Source organism: Ylistrum balloti, unplaced genomic scaffold, assembly GCF_031769215.1.
Source record: "Ylistrum balloti isolate Yb309-2 unplaced genomic scaffold, AGI_CSIRO_Ybal_v1 Utg370488, whole genome shotgun sequence".
NCBI lineage: Eukaryota > Metazoa > Mollusca > Bivalvia > Pectinida > Pectinidae > Ylistrum > Ylistrum balloti.
Genome location: NW_026782318.1, coordinates 688,540 through 710,441, shown reverse-complemented (window position 1 = coordinate 710,441; position 21,902 = coordinate 688,540). Strand labels below are relative to the sequence as shown.

Genomic DNA, 21,902 nt, shown 5'->3' with positions numbered 1-21,902 from the left:
ACAACGAAAACGTTTCGAGAAATATAATCAGACCTGGGTCTGCTCTCAACCCTGGTGTAAGAATTTGGCTGACCAGTACTTGGCAAGCCTTCTGCTGACCAGCCAAGCTCTGTTTCCGGGGTTGAGATATCCATCTCTATGGAACCGACCTATGATGGATTCTATAAACCTTAAAAATGTTTTTTCTGTATTGTATTATGTGTTCATGAATGTTAAATGGTAGCTGTCTTCTAACACCTTTCTATTGTCTAGTTCTCGCTTTTGATCATACCACCGTACATCATCTTAAAATCAATGTGAGTTGGGTGCTCTGATTTAGATATTTACAGTCTCTATATTTGATATCTGTCATTGATGCCTTGATAATGTATGCCTATTGATACAATACTAGCCAGGTTTCTCACTAAGAAATGTGACATTGTGTGAAATTATTACACTCACTCACAATAAATCTCAGGTATTTTACAGATAAGTTAGTACCCATAAAACTATATTGGAAAGAATCAAATCCGTAAACCTTCACAACTCGTTGAACATTAGGTGTTGGGCAAGGTTAGTTTTGTATACTTTACAAGGACTGAAGAGGTTCAGTATAGAAATTATTATAAACATTATTAAACAATTTTTTTATATCGTTGTTTGAAGTCTGTTTTAAATTGTACTCAGAGTTGATAATGAATTGTATTGATCAAGCTGCCAGACATCACAGCTCTGTCAACATTTGTTCATGTCTGAATTTAGATTTATCACGATGATGCATGGAAACTAGTTCTTATTTACGTGTTTGTAGTTTGTTCATCTTTATTTATGTACACATCGTCACAAAAGAATAAACAAAATCCTCTTTCCTAATTGGATGGGTATGTATTCAAGTCAGGTTTGCATGGAAACTTTTTTATCTGACAAATAACTAACCAGTTTGAAGGTTGTGAAATGATACCATGTAGGGGCCATGATAGGTCAGTCAATTAGAATGATGACTTGTGAACATCCGACGGAGATCCGAGGTTCGTGGTTCGAATTGTGTCTCTCAGGAAGCTTAAAAACAGGCCAGTCTGTGCTGATGTGGTTGTGTCCTGGGACAAGACACTTTACACTAATTGATGTGGACGACATGTGATGGGCCTTCCATATGTTGTTCAGTGAAGTAGCCACCAGGTACTACAAGGCGACCATGCCTTAGATAACCCTGGCTGTTTATGGGGTCGATATTTCCAACAAACAAACAGTAATACCATATGTTCGATAACACAGGTTACAAGACAATACAAGTTGTCAGATTACACAGGTCGTCAGAAAGTGCTGAAAGATTGTCGTATAACACAGGTTAAATATTCCATAATATTTTAAGTATTTTTTTATGTCTTGGACAGGTTATATGCTGATATTGACAGTATAAACAGAAGAGTATTTACAGAAGCATGCTTTAATAACCTAATTTTAAAACATAGCACAGCCACTGAAGTTGATTAGAATGGGACCAGGTTAATCAATATGTGTGTTTTATAACATAACTGAGAATGTGTCCTTCCTAATACTTTTAATGTGTGGTATATTGCAGCTGCTAGTCCTGTGATAGTTAAACATAGGTCTGCGTTATGTATGGGTATGATTATAAAACACAGGCCTGTCTTCTATATACAGCCAGAGTGGCGTGTCCCAAGTTCTTAACATGTGAAGCGTAGTCTCCTTCACTTGGTGTGTGTGTAATATACATGTACAGAACAGGTGGCTCTCCCTTCATAAATAGGATTTGTACCACTCTACTCAGTCCTGACACTGGACAACAGCAGTGACACATATTTAGACTTTTTTCATGCCTAAAGTCTGTGTAAAATTTCCACCAGGAATCCATCAGGATCACTCTGGTAAGTGTACATACTATTTAATGGTAGGCATGCCGAGGCTGCTGGCCTCAAGTTTGTTTACTAACATTCTGGGTTCGTGTACTACAACTGTTTGGTATCACTCAGAACACCAAGTCTATTCCCTGACCTTTAAAATCTCATAATTATCTCAACACTCGTGTTTGAAACGACAAAAACGGATGAACTTATATGTTTAGTTGATTAAGTTGTACACAGCAGGAGGGTTTCTGGCAGGTTTTCAACGTGTTGTTGTACCAGTCTATGTAATTATTTTACATATAACTTCAGATTTTTAAAAGTTCCTGAAATTAATTGTATAATATGTTTCAGTTTTCCTTCCTTCCCCTGCCCTTCCCCCATTCTCGTAAAATATCCTACCCTACCCCTCTTCAAACATCCTACATCCCATCTTCTCTGCACATCTCCTCTGTCCCTCCCCTCCTCTTCCTTTTCTTTCCTTCCCTCACTATTAATTGGTACCTTACACTACCTAATTGGACACAGTACTTTACACTACTTAATTGGAACAGTACTTTACACTACTGTATGGGTTGTCATCAACATTTGACAATTGTAATACTGAATTGGTCCCCATCATTTCCTATCAGTTGATCCTATTTAATTGGACTCCATTTCCATTCTGTCCCTGTGTTTCTTTTCCCTGGAAACTCTTCCCTTCAGTCCTCTTACATTCCCTTCCCATTCCCTTTCTGATTCCTGACTTTCTGTAGTCCTGTCTATCATCTTTTCATCTATCCAACCCTGTAACTTCACCTTCTTTCTTCTGAAATCTTCCATCAAAATCAAATCTTGATTCCTTCCCTGCCCCCACCCCTCTCCCTTCCTTCCCGACCTCTTCCTCCCCCTCTTTCCCATAGAAATTGTAGGTCATTAGAAACTCATTGTTTCTGACAGCTAAAGATAAAATTTTTTACTTGGTAGCCTGAGATGTGGTACTGTTAATATGTTTCCTCACTCTGCTTCATACAAACCTGACCCAAGCATGTGATACAGCTTAGAGAGCTGGGAATATAGTGCCCCCCAAAACCAAACAATGTGTGAAAATCAGTAATTAAAAAAAGAAGTAAACATTCTGTAATTAAAGCAGTTTCACAACACTTAACAGGTTAACATTTTTGAAAGTCTGAAATTTGACATTTGAGAATTGTAAACATGTGACTATGTATAGGAGTTATTTGTTACACAAAGTCAGTAGGGGAACCACTTCACTGTTGGCTGAGGAGGAGCAAGGCATTCTGTGTAGGTAGTCTTACTTGTGTATAATTCTAATTTTTATATCTACAAGGTAAGTCTCATATTATACAGTAGTATACAGGATAATTACTCCTCATATAACGTGTATTTTTCTTAATTAGGAAAATTCCTCCCATTTCTTCTACAACTCGGTTTGGCTGTCTTTATGTTGGAAGACATTTTATATTTTACACTGATATGATATCTATTAGCATGGACTTAAGTAAAGGTGTAACATATACTAAGCACTTGATAAGGTAGGGTTGTTTGTTCACTTGGTTTTTCCCCCTGTAAACAGAGCCATTTTGAGGCAGGGGTCTCTATGTAGTAGGTGTTAGCTACCTCACTGAATAACATACAGGAGGCCCATCACATGTCATCCTGAGCAATTAGGGTAAAGTGCCCTGTCCATGGACACAACCACTTCAGCACTGACTAGGCCTTTTCATTGCTTTCTGACCGACAAAAACAGCCATGGGTAGTGAACTTTTGAACCACACACTTCCAATATTATTTTGAGGTTATGTCAGTTTCAGAATGATTTCTAATCTGTGTTTTGATATAATTTTTCTCAAATAGTGCTGATTACAAATGTACTTTTAGATGCAACTGCGGATTGATATGACTGACATTTCTGTGTATATGTAAGTCCGTGTGACTATGATATTTACAGATGCATGCCACTGTAACCTAGATTGTAAATATAGGTCATTATGACCTACATAAAGTTATGAATTTCGGTTATTGACTATAGATGTAGTTGTTTATACCTATACTGATGCCAAACCTGTTTTAAATGTCATCTTTATATTAAAGCGTAAATGTTTATAAAGGCCACTGGTTTTGATTCCAAATTCTCATTTGAACCTATATATAAAGGCTATTTTCTGTTAAGACAATTTCCCTTGATCCCTTGCGTGGTCATGTTAAATATGTGCGAAAATATACACCAGGGAATTTATTTGAAAAAGATTCAAAGATAAATTTTTTAAAGTGATTCAATAAATGGTTTTTTTAGAAAATACTAGGAGATAAATTTAGGTCATATAGGATGGAACCTTGCCTTGCTTGTAACGAATGTTAGCTGTTTTTTCTTGACTTTGTGTAACCTTGTAAATTGTTGTTTTGGTGAGATAAGGCTATGTCCAGGAATGTTACTGGGAGTAGGCCTTAGATCAAGTAATGAACTGTCAAGTTAGTGGACAAGCGAACCTGTTGACCCCAGGGTACAGTGTGTATTGGGCACTTAGGGATAGGCAACTGTCAGCTACATATATTGTTCTTTGTTGACTGCTGTTATATCAGAAATTGTGAATCTCTGTCATTGTTTATAGCATGATAATGACTAAGTCACAATACAGTTACACACTTTACAGGGATCGATGAACTGAGAGTTTCCCTTATTTTCATTTAAAACTCGTTCCCAGTATAACGTTATTGAGATTTAGAAAATTTGTTATCTCAGCTGTGGATTATCATATCATTTTAATCAATTATCATCACTCAAGTAAGAACAAGAAAAATCATGTTGTATATTTAAAAGATAAGTATGAACTGTGATCACAGATAACTAAACAATGTCTCACCTGCGAAGGTCATTCTTCTAGTTTCAAAATAAAATTATTTGGAACAGAAATTTCAATCTTATTGATTTCTGACCAGGTTTTTGATTTCCACCATAGTCTATTGTTTACATTGAATTAATTTTGGAAGATTATTACTGTGCTGTTGTTGTAATTTGAATATGAATGGATATTTATGATGATATTTTATATAATGTTGGGTTATATGTCTGATTTACTCCCTAACTAACACAGGTTTTATTTGATTTCTTTTATTGATGATACTAGAACTAATGTTAAACATGGAGCACCTGTTTTTACACACCTCATTTTCATTTTGAAATTACCTTTTTCACTTTTACTTAAATCTCTTTATGAAAAGCTTACACTGTTAAAAATTACTTGTTTATGTTCTATCTGCATCTTGTCAATATATTTCATCTACACCCTAAATCCTGTCAAATAATATTAATTGTTCAAAAAGTTTTTGAATTTTTATTTTGTGAAATTGATTGATAGAAAACAGTTCTGGAATTTTGTGGGTTAGAGATGAAACGAGATAGGAAATTAAATTGCAGGCCATGTGTTGCAAATGTTGATACAGAAATATCTCATTTTCATGGCAAATTGACTGAATATTAGTGGAAACGTAGACCATTGTCTATCGCGTGTGTGCAACGACGGCTGGTCGAGTCAGGGATCACAAGATCTGACTGATTTAGATTGGTATAGGAAGTTGTCACAGGTAAAAACGAAACACGAACAAAAGAAAAAAGGTATAATAAAGTGGCTTCAATCATGGTCCTTTTTATGTGTGGAAAAGAAAATAGTTTTGACATGACGTAGATGCTTAGATCTAAGCTGCTGTGCTTTCAGGTTTAATGAAGTGTCAGGCATTTCAAGGTTTAGTGTTTCTACCTTCAAGGTTAATTTGAATATTTGAATAAGTGGGATCAGGCAAATTATAACGAGGGACACAATAGATTTATTGTTAACTGGGCAGATGGTCAATTGTATTCCAACGGTCAGTTCGTCCAGAACTGTCGGGCACAAATTTAATCCATTTCTTCACAGTGGACACTAGAAATAAAACTATTGAGTTGTGAAAAAGTTCATATATCTGGATTGATGGAAAATGGAACCTTTGTACTGGCCCATGATACTGTGTGTTATTAATGTTAGCTATAACGGAAGCTACCAATCAGGTGTAACGGTATATTTGAGGTACGAATAGCTGTTCACCGTTAACTTTCTCTTTGTTGGAAATTACGACCAGAAGGATGTGGGATGTTTGTGATAAAGTAAGTTGTTTACAGTTAATTTATTGATATTCTGCATCCAAACACAACCCTTATGTTTTGCTTGTACTATCAAAAAATAAAACCCACTACTTGCAGTCTACTAATTGAAATTCTCTCTTAATGTCGTTTGTGAGTGTATGTAATTATGATATTGTTGTGGAAAAGGGGTGGGGCAGTAGTTGAGGTTAGGTTGGGGGGAGGTGTAACACATACCATATTTATCCTTATATAAGTCTAGCTAGTCATATATATAGAAATATAGAAAGAAGCTTATTGCAGAACACATTTCTGTTGCAATAGATATGACTGGGCTTATCATGATGCAATGCTTTATTGAGCAAAATGATATCAAGTTTCTTCATATTTCATTGCTTACAGAAGGATGAGGTGATGGGATAGATATATTAGTACAGAATGTAATGTTGTAAACATGTTTCTGTTTTAATTTTGACTGTGAACATGCTTTTAACCTTTGTAAGACTCTTAAGGAATTACAGTTTTTATACAGAATTGTCCAGCTATATTCTCCTTAGTGATTATCTCCCCTTTATTTGAAACTCTGGAATCAGACTTAGCTGAAAAGATGAAAGAATCATCAAGCTTTATTCTTCTACATGCTTATCTCCCCTTTATTTGAAACTCTGGAATCAGACTAAGCTGAAAAGATGAAAGAATCATCAAGCTTTATTCTTCTACATGCTTATCTCCCCTTTATTTGAAACTCTGGAATCAGACTAAACTGAAAAGATGAATTATTCAGGGGTAAAAGTTTTCATGAAGAATCATCAAGCTTTATTCTTCTACATGCTTATCTCTTTGGATTGAAATTTTTAGTTGTATTTTGAACTTATAATCTTTTCTTCGTGGAGGCTGGTGTAAAAATTACACAGTTCAGCTCCAGTGTGGGTATTGGTATTTAATTAGTATGATAGACTGATTAATTGTAACAACCGTGACGTAGATCGAAAAAAATGTTGATGTCATCCTCCATTTTAGATACAAGTATAATGTCTCACATTTAAAATGACAAATATTTTAAGTATGTAGAAGGAAGTTTAGACTGTGATCATTACACATGTAGCGGTCAAGCTTTGGGACAGATGATGAAGGTATTTAGTGGTCAGTGATTGGACGGTATTAATGGTCAAGCTTTAGGGCATTTAGATTTGAGAGGATTTAAGGTATGATACAGGTTTTACTTTGATGTTTTGACAGTACAGCTCGAGGCAAGCTGAGTCAGTATCACCATTAACACGGAGCTGATTGCCTGACTGTGTATACTATATAACAAAGACACGTTCTTGAAATGGTGATTATTTGACAAAATGTACTAAGTCCAACTGATGGTTTTGTCACACATAGGTGTATGACAAACATCTAGATCTCTTCATGATAAACGTAGCTATACAGATATGTAAGTCCTCTGTTGACTACACAATGTATTTTTGCCTACCACCCCCACTCACCTGTATTTAGATACGTCCTGTACATATTCAACAATAAGCCCATGTCTGATAGTAAGAGTATCCACATCTATTTTAGTTTCACACAAAATCTATAAAATCTTGTATCAATTTCTTGGCATATATTTTTCAACTATTAAGCTATTGCCTAGTGGTAAGCCCATGCCTGGTAATAAGCCCATGCCTGGTGATAAGCCCACAGAATATAAAGCAATGCTATTTTGTTGTCTTATAGATCATGTATGAAAGACACACAGAGTGAATATCACCTTTTGATACTTATTTTATTGTCCTGTAATAAGCCCACTACCTGTACTCAGTAAGAGTAGTGGTAGCCATGAAGGCTAATTGAATAAGTACAGTAATAAGCCCGTTTCCATGCTTTAAGTTTGAGTTTACGTGTAAGCCTCCTTGGCTTATGTGAGGATAAATATGGTGATGATTTGGCTGGCTTCATTTGGAACGGGTGCAATATAGTGTGATAAAAATCGGTACTAAAGGACATCCAGTGATTGTTCAGTGTTCTCCCACAAAACATTAGATGTATCTACATACTCAGTAAAGATTCCAAACATCATGTGCCTGAAAACTTTCAAGATAATTTGTTAGCATTAATTCAGATATGCGGCATGATTTATTGGAAAAATGACCTTGTTTGGTAAGAAACCCACTTAAATCACTTTAACGTACAAGAAATGTCTATATTTTGTTTATCCTTCTGTGGTAAGCCTGCCCTCTACTGTGAGTCAGTGACTACTATATATATATTGTCCTCATATAAAGCCTTGTTATGATTAGTCAATAAGTCTACCTTCTACTGAGTCAATGAATATACTTTGTCTCCATGGGTTTATAGTCCTATGATAATTAAAATATGTCATGTTTAAAAAATAATTATCTTTATTTTAGACATTGTATACAAAGTGTTATTGAATAAATAAACCAGAGGCCCGGCGTTGAGCATCAATTGAAACAACTGAGCCCCTAAGTTTCTGTGCTAGGAATCGAACCATGCACCCTTGTTTTACTCTTTTATGTTGATCAGCTCAGTCAATGGTATTTTACTTGAGTGACACTGAAATTAAATCTCATTCATTCAAACCTTAATGTGTTATTCAGTTATTATATGTAGGTGTGGTTTGTATGCTCAAAAGATCGGAAGTACTGTGTAACCTGAGAATAACCCGTAAAGTAGTAATAGACTTGTCGCATACCTATATGAATTACAGTATCCCGCCTGTAACTTACTACTGACGTGGTTCATGTTCAGGGAAAGAGATGGATCTTTGTGACGTATTTTCTGAGGATTTTCGAGATCATCTTTAAATACTTCTAGATATATACATGTCAATTGATATCATTTTACGGCCAAAGATGACTTTGGATCTAAGTTCAGTGGACACACCTGACAAGGTAAGATAAATGATATGAAATATTCAACACCCTGGTGTTATGATAACATATAAAGTTTATTTGTCACTGTTGGATAGATTAGGTAAAGAAATACAGGGAAATACAATTCATGAATGTTTGTGATGTCAGACATGGGTATACCATGTTTGTTATAACAAATGGCATTTAGTCTTTGTTTGGATGGTCAAACTCTCAATTGTGAAGACAGTACTCCATGGTTTTACATCAGATTTTATCCATGGGAAGCGAGCAAACATGTCGATCAGATAACCTTTTAAAATCAGATAATCTTTATTCATCAAGATTGATAACAAAACATGTCCTGGTAGGAGAGTCGTTCCTTTCACCTGTTTGAACTGAAAACAATAAACTGTTTCACCTGTCCATTCAGAGAAGAATAAATGGTTTCGCCTGCCAAATTTGAAAACAATGAACAGAGGCCATCCAATTGATTAAACTTCCGTAACCAAAATTGAGCTGTATAGAAATGTTGAACAAATACAAAGCTGGTGTGGTAAGGTATTTGCTGACACAGCGCCTGATGCATTCTTCCAGAACAACTTAATGTGTCATTAATCGTAAATTTAAGTTGAATGGCATGATGGTATATCTTATTTATCTTTGAAGAATCCAAAGCCCCTATGCGGTATTTTTCTTACTTGAAGTTGGGGGTAGTCATATTACAGAACAATGAGCCAGGATGCCAATAAATAACTTCTAACTCAAATCAGGGGGGTGGGCTTATTAGAGGACAATTAGTCCAGGATACCAATACATAACTTCAAATTCAAAGACAGGGGTAGTCTTATTACAGGACATTGCACCCAGGATACCAATAAATAACTTCTTACTCAAAGTCAGGGGGTGGGCTTATTAGAGGACAATTAGTCCAGGATACCAATACATAACTTCAAATTCAAAGACAGGGGTAGTCTTATTACAAGACATTGCACCCAGGATACCAATAAATAACTTCTTACTCAAAGTCATAGGGTGGGCTTATGACAGGACAATAAATGTAAGGGAGCATTACATAGCTTCAAAATCAAAGTCGAGGAGTGGGCTTATTACAGGACAATAAAATAACATTAGGCTTATTACCAGGCTTATTGTTAGATAAATAAGGTATCTGCTGTAAGGACTATTTTCTTACTTCGGAAGTAACTTTGACGTAGGTGGAGAATACTGTTACATCACATTACCATCAGTGAACAAAGTTTTTAACTAAGTAAATATTTACACTACAGTCTTATGTTGATATTTGTTTTCTTGGTTAAAAATAGTCAGGATTTTGTCACTATCATGTATTTGGTCAATGTTTACTTGTCAAACAAGGTCAGTTATGATTACCATTCGTTTGTATTGTGAAGAAATTCACAGGCCATTAAGATCCACAGCTGAAAATTACATAAGGTGTTTTAGTGTAAAGTGGGCAGGACAATAATCAAAGGGTCGCTGATACATACTGGATAGATTCTAGAATAAACACACCAGGAATGACTGTCAGAGTGGTCAAGGGACTTTAGTAGCTCTCAACTGGACATTGAATGACCACATAAGTGGTGGCTGGAATAACTTAACCACCTTATTATAGTAACACTCAGTGTTAGTTTGGACTGGTAGAACAAACTGACCTGAGTATGGATTGACCATGTAAATGAGGGCTAGATGGAATCTCCTAACTACCTTATTTTAGCAACACTTGTCGATGGTAACTTAAGTCACATATCTGACCAGTACTAAGTGACCTTTAGGTGATCAGAGGAATGGATTGAGATTTTATCAGCTGTTGGTGGTCAAATATTGACCATTACTAATATATGTTATCACAGTACTGACAACATTTAATGTAACAAACAGTTCTCTCTGGCTAGGAGGAGGGGTGATCCAGATGCCGAGGTACTGTTTAGAAACACTTCAAAACTTTCTGAAATGTTGCCAAGTAACAGATGAAAATTGGGTTTATAATTTCAGACAGATGTAGAAGTGTATACCTGTTGTGAACAGTAATGTATCACCACACAGAACTACACTTCAACACCAACATGTATACAGTATACATCTTAGCTGAGTTGAAGCCATCCCTGTCGACTCTTAAAGCATAAAAATGAAAAAGAATATATTTGAGGAACATGCCATTCAAAATATAAAGAATAACCCCATTTAATCTGAGAAAGGGTTCCGTTTATGAGATACTCTATACAAAGCCTGTTTCTGCAGAATGATAAAAAGTGATTTTTTTCCTTCTTTTCCTCTCATTAATTGCTACAGTCCATATCAACTGATCCCCTTGAAATATTATTCCTTATATTAAGATCTTTTCTTAGTAAATTCAAATGTTCTATTTATCTTTTCAATTCCTTAACTGCTTTCAATCTGATTATAAAAGCTTAAAGAGCTAATTAAATAACATAATATATTTTATGATGTTACTTTTAAAAAAAATGTACATGTATTTGTTATCTGTAATGTGGTTTCCTACACAAGGGAGATAAATCTAACAGATTAGTTATTGTTTGGTGTGCTGCCAGGTAATTGAATACTTTTTTTTTTCTGTGATGTATCCTACCAACACTTTGTACTTTCATTTTCTAATTACTTTGCATTATCTATTGGTTATGCGGTGTACTGTGTGCCTCCATTAAGTATTGTTTGTATAATCTAGGATAGTTTATTTGTGAATGTTTTACATACATCGCACCTATTATCTAGTTAGGGTAACAGATCTCACCATGGAAGAGTATGAGTGTGAAGAAGACTGGGAGGGAAATTTGGTGGCAGACATTAACAGGATATGGATCCGTGCCAGAAATTTTTATATATAAATCATAAAAATAATTATATATATTATCAGATTACGGTCTTGAACAGGGGAAGATTTTGGAGAGATTTTATTAAAAGCACCACCTAACCCTGTTCTGTGTAAAAGTACCTCATACATTGGCCACAAAAATTTGTACTCTTCTGTAGGAAATGATTTTTATTGTTTAATTTCCTGTCAACATTTTTCTGATTTCTGAAGCATTTAAATCATTGGAATATTTTTAAAATGAGTGCTAAAGACATTTGATATTGGGGTGATTAGAATAATCTAGGGCATTTTATCCTAGGTAGCATTGTTGAGTAACTGTGCAATGAGTTTTTTTTCAAAGAAATATCTGGTTTAAGTTACAGATTTAAACATTCTTAAGCAGTTTAAAGGTTATTATCTCCATATTGATATTCAAATGTGTTTAGAATTTAAATTCAACACTCGTCCAATTATCTGATTAATTAAGGAACCCTAGCAGGTTGTATGGTGTTATGTTTAACTTAGTGAATGTATTTAATTGATTTAGAAAAATATGAAATCGGCTGTGGATTTTCAGTAAGATAATGAAGTTTGGACCGACTACTTACTTCAGACTTGTGGTGTCAAGTAAGTATTGGCATGCTGTTCTCTTACTGTATATATCAATCCTAAAATTAGACTTATAATTCAAAAGGTTAGAATTACAAGTCTCATTTTGGTATGTAATCATGATACAATGACGGATCCGACCTAAATCAACATTAGGTAAACAGTCTCAAATGATAGAGCAGACTGATGATAGCTAGAAGTATATTTATTCTATGGATTCCCACCTAGTCCAGTGTTAACAATTTAATCAGAAATTTCATTTAGTTTTACGGATTATGACTTTACTACTTTTCCAATTTTCTGCTACGTTGATTTCTGTTGGGACATTAAAATTTTATATGTGATGTAGATGTAATGATATTTATTCTGCGTAGTGTGACGACAGCTGCTTCACTAACGACAGATAAATTTTGAGGTTTTTGTTGATTATCAATGGTCTGATCAGTACGTATCTGTCTATTAGTGAACACACCAAGTATTTTAAAGTACTTGTTTGACAAAAAAAAAAAAATTACACAGGTAACAATAACAAATATGTAGTACTGCTGGGATGGTTTGAACCAACAACAGGTAACTGCATGTACAGTCAGGGGTTCCCTGTGGCTACACTTTGGATAAAAGATGAAGGGATTTTTTCCAACATGTTGTCACAATGACGGTAAGTTTTGTGCATCTATGTAACATGGCAGAAAATACTTGTCACCTTTCCTTTTTAAGGGTGAATGGATGTCATTAAGTGTTTATAATGTTATGTTAGTGTATGTCCACCATTGATCTTCAATATGTACAGGGGAACAAAGCCGTTCATGTCAGTTACAGGTATTCCTGATGTCCATAGATTAACATCAATGATGGGCCTCTGATCTGAGCTGCATATTATGATGCTAACTACTCATACTGGTTTGTGTCTCTCTGGAAACTGAAAAATGGATTCTCTGTGCTGATGTGGCTGTGTCCTTGGGCAAAATAGTTCACCCTTATTGCTCTGCACAGCATGTGATGGGCCTTCTCTATGTTGTTCAGTTAGATAACCACCAGCTACTACAAAGAGGCTCCCTCAGAATGATCCTGACTGTTAAACACAGGGTGATAAACCAATCATACATACAATACAGGCATTTCCTAGTGTTGTTTTGTTTCTTCTAATCTATCCTCAATGAATAAATATCCTATTTGGTCCTGATAGCTCAGCTACCATATCATCCTGGTTTTTACAATCCTGATTATTTTTGTCAAAAACATTTCTTAAAAATCTTCTTTTACTTTTAAAGTTTTCTTCAGCTTAGCTTCATGGTATTTTATGGGGAGCACAATCATATGCATTTAAGATTCAGCTCTTCAATATGTAAATGACGGCTCCATTAGGGCATATGGGGGACAAAACATATCTGCATATGTAAGGGTGACTGAAATTCTGAGGACAATCCATCTCTTGTATCCTGTGACCAGATTATAGAATTAAAATGTAACATTGATATTTGAATATTGAAGTAAGATGTTAGAATTGCAAGTTTTTATCATATGGATTTTATTTAAATGTTCTATCATTCTGATTGATAGGGCTATAATTTAGAAATCACCAGATAAAGGCATTCCAAAATAACTCTTCTGTTAAAAATACATCTCTTTGGAAAGCCTTAACGTTTGATCACATTTATATTGGAAATCATATCCTGCCCACCCTTTCAACAGATACATGTTGTGGCATATGTAATAGTCATTTCAAACATATTTGTTATCTCCCCTTATATTATCCTGATTATCTCCCTTTGTAAGTCAGATTTCTACCCAGTGATATCTGCCCTGTTGCCATTATCTCCCTTTACTTCAAGTTATTTCCTTTACTGTTTTTTATCATTATGATTCAAATTTTCTCAAATTGAACTTAATTTTTTGACATTATCTGTATCTGAAAGGACGCCTTTGTGGTACCTTGTTATCTGGACATTTAACAATGAATCACACAGTGACGTTTCATTGTAGATTGGACCACATGCATGGATTGTCACAAATGTCATACTTATTATTAACCCAATTAGAATCAGCCTAAGGGTAAATCTGTTTTGATGATAAAGTCTGTGGTCTACTGGAGTTGAAATAATTTCATAGATGACTTCAGGGTCATAGCTGATGACCCTGTGACAGTCTTGTATATCATATGGACCACCCATGCATTGGGAGACAATTGATCATATCAGCAAACTGATTGAGTTATATCTATAATCAATGGTAACATTGACATATCTGTTGACAACACCTGCAATCTTTGACAAGTTTGAAATAGTGAGTGTACTTCTCATTTGTGTTGGATGAGATGGTAAAGTTACTTGACCATCTGTTCAAGGTTCAAAGGTCAGGGGGGTTTGCCTTACCTGTTGATAAAAGTAGGGAAAGAGGGAAGGGTGAAGATTGTAGCTTTTAGAATCATGGAGGCCATTTTACCTGTTTTTAATAAGACATTACTAATTAGTTGTTGAGATATGTAACTACGCTAATTTGGTTTTCGATATTAGCTATCATTTTGTTATTTCAAAAAAGTATCGAGTTTCACCTGAAACACTCTGGAAGCAATCACATATGAATATGTATCAAATGGAGAAAAAGAGAATTACATCATTCCAAATTTATTGATCAAACTTACAGAATGCTATAGGGGTTATTTCACAATTTAAGTTCAAGATTGAAGTGAGGTCCAAATTTTCTTTATTTTTTTGAAACTGAGACACAATATATTCTATCTGTATTAGTGGTATGGTCTGCCATGTCACTTCTGACATCTTGTTACAACATAGATATATTGGTGAAGTATTTTGTACTTCTGTATAAGAACTCTACCTAGTTGACCACCTGTCCCACAGTTTTATCACACATCTCATTAGACCCTGATTACAAGTTCTCACAGTATAGGCCAATTTTACTCACTCACATCTCTCCCTCTGATAAATTGGTAATTAAATTACTTCTGTAGTCACCTAAAGGCTTTTCGTACTTTGGTTTGCAATTTTGGATAAAAACTAGCTTTTAAAAAAAAATCCAGACAGTTATCTTGTTTTTACAGAGCATACATCAGATTTTACTTTACCTACCAAAGTACTATATATATAGATGAGGTCACATGTTCTGAAAATGTCCTAGTATCCGGATTATGCATGTTGAGGTTTCTCCACTCTAAAGAATCCCAATAGTTGTAGGTTTATGTCAGTCTGTCAAATGTCAGATTACACAGGTTTAAACATTATCCTCTCTCCAAAGCCTCAGTAATTGTAAGTTTGTGCTAGTCTAAAATGTCATATTACACTGGTCTTAACATTCAACCCTCTTTACAGCCCTAGTAGGTTTTTGCCAGTTGGTGAAATATCTGATTACAGTATGTAGGTTTAAACTGTCTCCCCTCTTCAGAGCCCAAGTAGTTGTAAGATTTGCCAGTCTATTAAATTTCAGATTACACAGACTTATCAGACTTTCTCCCCTTACCAGAGCCCCAGTAGTCAGTCTGTGAAATGTCAGATTACACAGGTTAGGCTTTCTCTGTGGTGTATCTGTAGATATTTATCAGTCTGTAGCGGGAAGGTGCTACAACCTATACCTGACCAATTGTCTGCTATCTCAGGTAACCTACAACCAAAGATAATACACATTTCCTTCTGGCCTTTTATCAATTTTAGTATAAATAAACATATGCATAAAGTTTTAACTGGAAATACACAAGCTGCTACAAATCTCTTGACTTCTACCACTGTAATCAGACCAACACCACCCCTGGGATTCTGACCAGAGAGTACTGTTTAGGATATAACCTTTCGATATTAATTGTGAACCCAGGAAGGAGATAATTTAGTAATCATGGTATCTAGAAGTAATTGATGGCTGTTTTGTTTAACAACATGTGTGTGTTGGGGTTAATTCTTCAGGAGTTCAAGCATCATTTAAAATCTGGCATAAAATCAAAAATTTCTTCCTGGAGCCTAAAGCTATTTCATGGAAACTTGAAGGAAAGAGGACAAAATAGGATGTATGTGTGATCTGTTTTGTGGTTTATCAAGAATGTTTCAGAAAAATTATTTGCGATTAATCAGTGGAGTGAATCAAGTGATTGTTTCTGAAATAATGGACAACAGTTCAAGATTCAAAGTTTTTGTTCACAAGGTTTTATTGGTAAAAATTGGAAAAGTGTCAAAAGTGTTCGTTAGAAAAGTGCTTGATGGGATCTTGGTGGATGGACAAGTGTGTTTAACAGGGTTCAAATATATGGGACGTGTTCAATAAATTATGGTCTTAAAGGAATATATTGAAATTTGGAGTTGTAGGATTGAGGGTTTTGCAGGTGTTGGATGTAATCTTGTCATGACTGGTGTTTCGTGGAGAGAGAATCCAACTAGAAGGTTTGTTTTTGACAACAGAGTTAAATGAAATCTGATTCAGACAAGTGCTTGATGAAATTACATCAGAATCAAACAAGTGCTTGATGGAAAGATATCTGAGTCTGACAAGTGCTTGATGGAAAGATATCTGAATCTGACAAGTGCTTGATGGAAAGATATCTGTATTTGTTAAGTATTTAGTTTTAAGGGATTCTTCCTTTCTAAGGACAGGGGTTTTTTCTTCATGTTCTATAGCTGGAATTAAAAAAAATACTGATTATTGTTGGTACCAATTATATAGAATAGGCAAACGGATTCATATAAGTGAAAGTATAAATTGAAACCCATTTTAGTTGTAAAGAATTGGTTATGATGTACAAACACATTGATTGATTAACTCCTGTATAGCATTTATGTATTTTTTACGTCATTTGATACTTTGTATTTCCTGTAGACATAATCAATTCATGAATTTGTGAAATGTTTTATTTTAAGGGGAAAAAAACCGACTATATATTACCATAAATTTTATAAATGACACTCAATTATGCCTCCTCCTCCCCCACTACTGGTTACATTTGTATTGCTAGTATTTAGAATCAATACTTCATGATTTAGTATGTCATTGTTATATAGGATTCAGTTTTCAAACAATAATGATTTTCCTTTAATCTCACTGTAGGACCAATTTAGAGCAGGTAATTGGATACCTAAGGATACAAAAATACATTGATTACAAATTGAGATACACAGGTATGCCATACATTTATTGTTATGTAAGCTGTTACGCTACGACTACAGAAAGATAACTTCACTTAAAGATCTTATCTGTAAAGTGTTTACACCATCTCAATCAATACAGCATGTAGGTTATTTAGAGAATTGTTACTTGGTATTAATTGTCTCTAGTTCAGTATACAGTCTATTATATATGTACATCTAGTTTATTTGTACAGTGTAGTCCGCCTGCAAGGTAATGAAGACTAATAACGGCCGTGTGTAGATAATTAAAATACATAAGATATTTAGAATTACAGAACGTTTAAATTAAAATATTTACGTTAGAAATGTCAAGGATTCTGGGATATATGTATAGGATATTTGAGCAATGGAGGAATTGTATCTATATGACACTTTTGACTTTAATAGTATAGACTTATAAGTAAATTACAGACATTTTCTGGAGGACCTGTCAGTCAACTACAACAAATGAGATTATATGTAAGGATTCATGAGGCCAGAAACTGACACGAAGGTTTTACCACATTAAATGTTATTGAGAATGTAATCGTAGATACATAGTAACAAGCTGTTGGGTGTCGTAAGCATGTTGTCACTGTTACGGTGAGATAAAAGGGAGAATTGATAGATCAATATTTTCTGATTCCGAGACATTATAGAAACTGTTGGTTTCTTTCTTATTCAATACTGGATCATGTAGTGAACAAGTTCAATATTTCCATGTATTTGTGTTCAACAGCAGGAGAATGTATCATTACAGGGTAGAAATATCAATAACAGGTTATTGGTATCAGTTTTATTCTCAATAATGGCATATTGGTTTATATAAAATAAAAAAAGAATGTATTACGTTTAGAAAATTTCAAGGTTTTGCATGCTTTGATGTCAGGCAAGTATGTGCTATATTTACCTAGAATTCAGCCTGGTAGTTAAGCCACCTTTATCAACAGTCACAAACCTAAATGTTTAATGTCCATCCCCAGGCTTGGAGAAAGAAGTCTCATTACAGGGTTAAGATGGTGTCATTTAGAGGACAAAACTGCATGTGTTTGAAAAAAAATTAATTTTACATAGCCAATCATTGGCTTCTATTTGGACTATGATTTTGAACATCAAGCAGATTCTGTTCAATAGAGATCACAGTGAAGTTATGTCCCGTCAGGTACATATTTTTGACTGGGCATGTTTAGAGATATTTCCTTGGCTTGAGTTCAATAAGAAAAAGGTCAATGTCCATTAATTCAGTACTGGCCATTTAGTTCTATGGCTTTAGAGGTCAAGGGTCACATCCCTGTTGGACATGAAATCTGTGTGCAGTTATCCTTCCTCTGGCTTCCTGCTGGGGTCAAGTGGACCAAGACTAAACTAATGACCATCTTTATTGACCAGTCTGAGTCTATTTCAATTATCTGCTGATCAGCTGTTGTCTATCTGGGTAAAATCCCTTATGGTCATGAAGATCACTTCTAGGGATACTACTCACATTCTTGATAATGAGAAGAGCAGGAGAAAATAATAGATGTCTGGTTTCGGGTTAACTTCTTCTGTATCACCAATTAGGTCAAAGTTCAGGCAATATGAGAGGACAGCAGTATCCCACCTCAGATGAGAATGACTTTATCCCCACCTCTAGTGAGAGCCAGGCCTTATTCCTACCTCTGTTGAGACTTTCTCCTTCATTTCTGGTACGGAATCAGGGTCAGACTGTTTAATACCTGTGCTGTATAATACAATGGCTGCAGTTGACCAGGCAGCTTTGAACCATTTCTTCTTTGTTTTACTTATGGTATACTTCTGTGTGGTACAAGCATAAATGCTATGTATATGTCTGGTGACCTTTGGCCATCAGGTGGACTTCGCCTGATCACTGTCCTTGTCCAGTTTACCAGACCTTAATAGTTTCTAGGGTGCTAGATTGCATTACTGTTACTCTATAAAAGAAAGAATTGTGGAGTGCTGTATTTCACAGCAGAACACTTTTCCTAGCTTTTCTGGGGGAGGTTATTAAATCACACAAGTCCATAGACCAGGCAGAGATTTCACAGGATTATAGGACTCAAGTAGATTGAGTACATGCAGGTTTTGTCAAATGGGCAGGATGCCCGACTAACTTTGTTCCCAAGCTGTGTGTGATATAGGAGTTGTCACCCATGACCTCAGTGACCCCAGTGTCTTACATATATACATATACACATCAACTACTTTTATCAAGTTAAGTTTATTTTCTAGAAGCAGTAAAATTCTCACGCAATATTTATTTGTACATCATGGAAATTAGACGTGCTCTACAAAATAAATGAAAGTGATAAGGATACCACTGGGTCAGTTTCAATGTCCAATCTATTCCACTGGTCAAGGGGATGAAATAAAAGGAGAGACAGATTAAGAAATAACCAGATTATCTTGATTGGCTACTGAAGCTGACCAAGGGCAGATAACTCTTAGATAAGATGATATAAACCATATGTCTAGGGAAATATTTATAATATCTACAAGTGACGCCAAGGATACAAAATGTAAAACAAGAGGAATCTGTTTAAAGTTGATGTATTCTTTAGTGTGATGGTTGGTGAAATATAGAGGCTAGGATATTCTGGATCTCCAGTGACATGACCAGTGATATAACAGTCTGTATTAATTCAGATGAGAGATGGGGACAACAAAATGAAATATGTTGAGAAACTGTTGAGATCTGATCATCAATCTTTGGAGGTAGATGTTTAATATTACCGATATAGTTGAATGTGGATATGTTGGTGGTATACCCTGTGTTAATTATAAAAGGTAAGATTATAGGGGGAGCACCTGTTCTAGCTTTATTTACCTACAGGACAGGAGTTGATGTTGAAATGTTAGATTCTCTATTTCTGTACAGACTGCTGCTCCTGTTGTTGATACAACTCTCACCTATCTGATATTTGTTTGACTTTGTGAAATTTTGATACTAAAATAGGTAACCAGTTTAAAGGAGAGAGGATGGTGACTGTTGCTGCAGCTTAAGAGGTACAAAATAGATATAGGGGATAAGAGGGTTGGTGATTGACCCCGGACTAGAGGAAATATTTAGAGGTAGAGATAATATAAGGGATAAAGAGGGAGTTAGTGAAGGACCCTAGACTAAAGGAGATCAGATATGTATGATATGGTTACATATTACACACAGTTAGAGCACCTGTCTGCAGCGTATTCTCTAATTACCATGATAATGTGTGGAATAGTATTCCCTTGTCAGTTTGTATAGTGTTGTACAGCTGATGGAGACCTGGTTATAACGATGGGGAATAAGGAAAGCACGCCTAATGTAAGTGTTTGAACTGTTGATTCTGGAGGGGGCTCTATTGTGTTTATATCATATACCTTTTTATTTGTGAAATTGAATTCATTCACCCATCAGTGTAGACATTACTTGTGTAATTTAAATTGTCTGTCAAGTTTTCTATTCTAGCAAGATTTTGTGTACATGTCTTGTATGAAGGAATTGGAATCCCATAAAATATAACATGGGCCTGAAAATATTTATTTATCTCTTGTGAGACAGATTTGTTTTTAGTTTTATTTCATGCAGAAGTTGTTTATTTTCCTCATAGGTAACATTTAATGGCCCTTCAGGACATAAGTTTCAAGGCCTGCAGGTCCTTTAACTCTGCTTTAAGTTTCTGTCATCTGTTCATTACTTATTACAGTTAAGTCTATATGCTAATTAAAGGGAACTTACAAGCCAATGCTTTGTAGAACCATCAGATATTGGAGTGTAAATTATTTTCTGTACTCATTTACAAGACATTCCATGTTGAGCTTCCTGAACTCTTCAATGGTTTTTTTATATTTTACTAAAACCTTACTCCAAGTCTTTTATTCAGCACTGCATGACATGACAAACTATAACAGGAAACAAACAAAAAATAATCAGTTCTGTGAACTAATGGCCATTAATAAAGTGCCAATTAGTGTGTGGAGTTGAGATTGGATGCTGAGTGAAATGTGAAACATTGGAGAAATATTCTGTGGGTTTGTGTAGCACATAACCCAGATATATGTTGGGACAATATTTATTGATTGACTTCAGCTGATTTTAGATATGCTGAACTCTACTTGACTTTGATAATTGAAAGACCCAGGCATAGCTTCAGTAATGATAAGCAGTGGTCATGGTGTTCAGAATGTTTGATTGGAAGCCATAAAATATTCAGACATGCCAAGCTCCTCATTAACTTTGATAATAATCACGCCTATTACAGTATTGTACTCCAATAGCAGAAACTGAAATTAATATTTACCAGAAATTTAAATTTTTCCCAAAAAATATTCACTTTGAGAAAGGAGAAGGGAATATGTGTGTTTTCACAAGATATGAATTTTAAAAGATTTCATGCAAAAGTCACTGTAAAACTTTGTGATTTATTGCCAGCTTTCATTTCATGAAGCTTATTGTTAGCTTAAAAGTTTCTCTACATGGCTGTTAAAGGTACACAGAGGTGATCATCTGATGTTACCAAAGAAAGGTGGGAAATATATACCCGTCCTGACCTTGGCATGACT

General features: G+C 35.1%; 1 protein-coding gene across 1 annotated transcript in view; it reads left to right on the top strand.

The window, feature by feature from the left end:
* The window catches only part of LOC132555434 (uncharacterized), an 86,282-nt gene that overhangs the window by 43,183 nt on the left and 21,197 nt on the right, over positions 1-21,902 (top strand). The gene's annotated exons all lie outside the window — the stretch shown is intronic.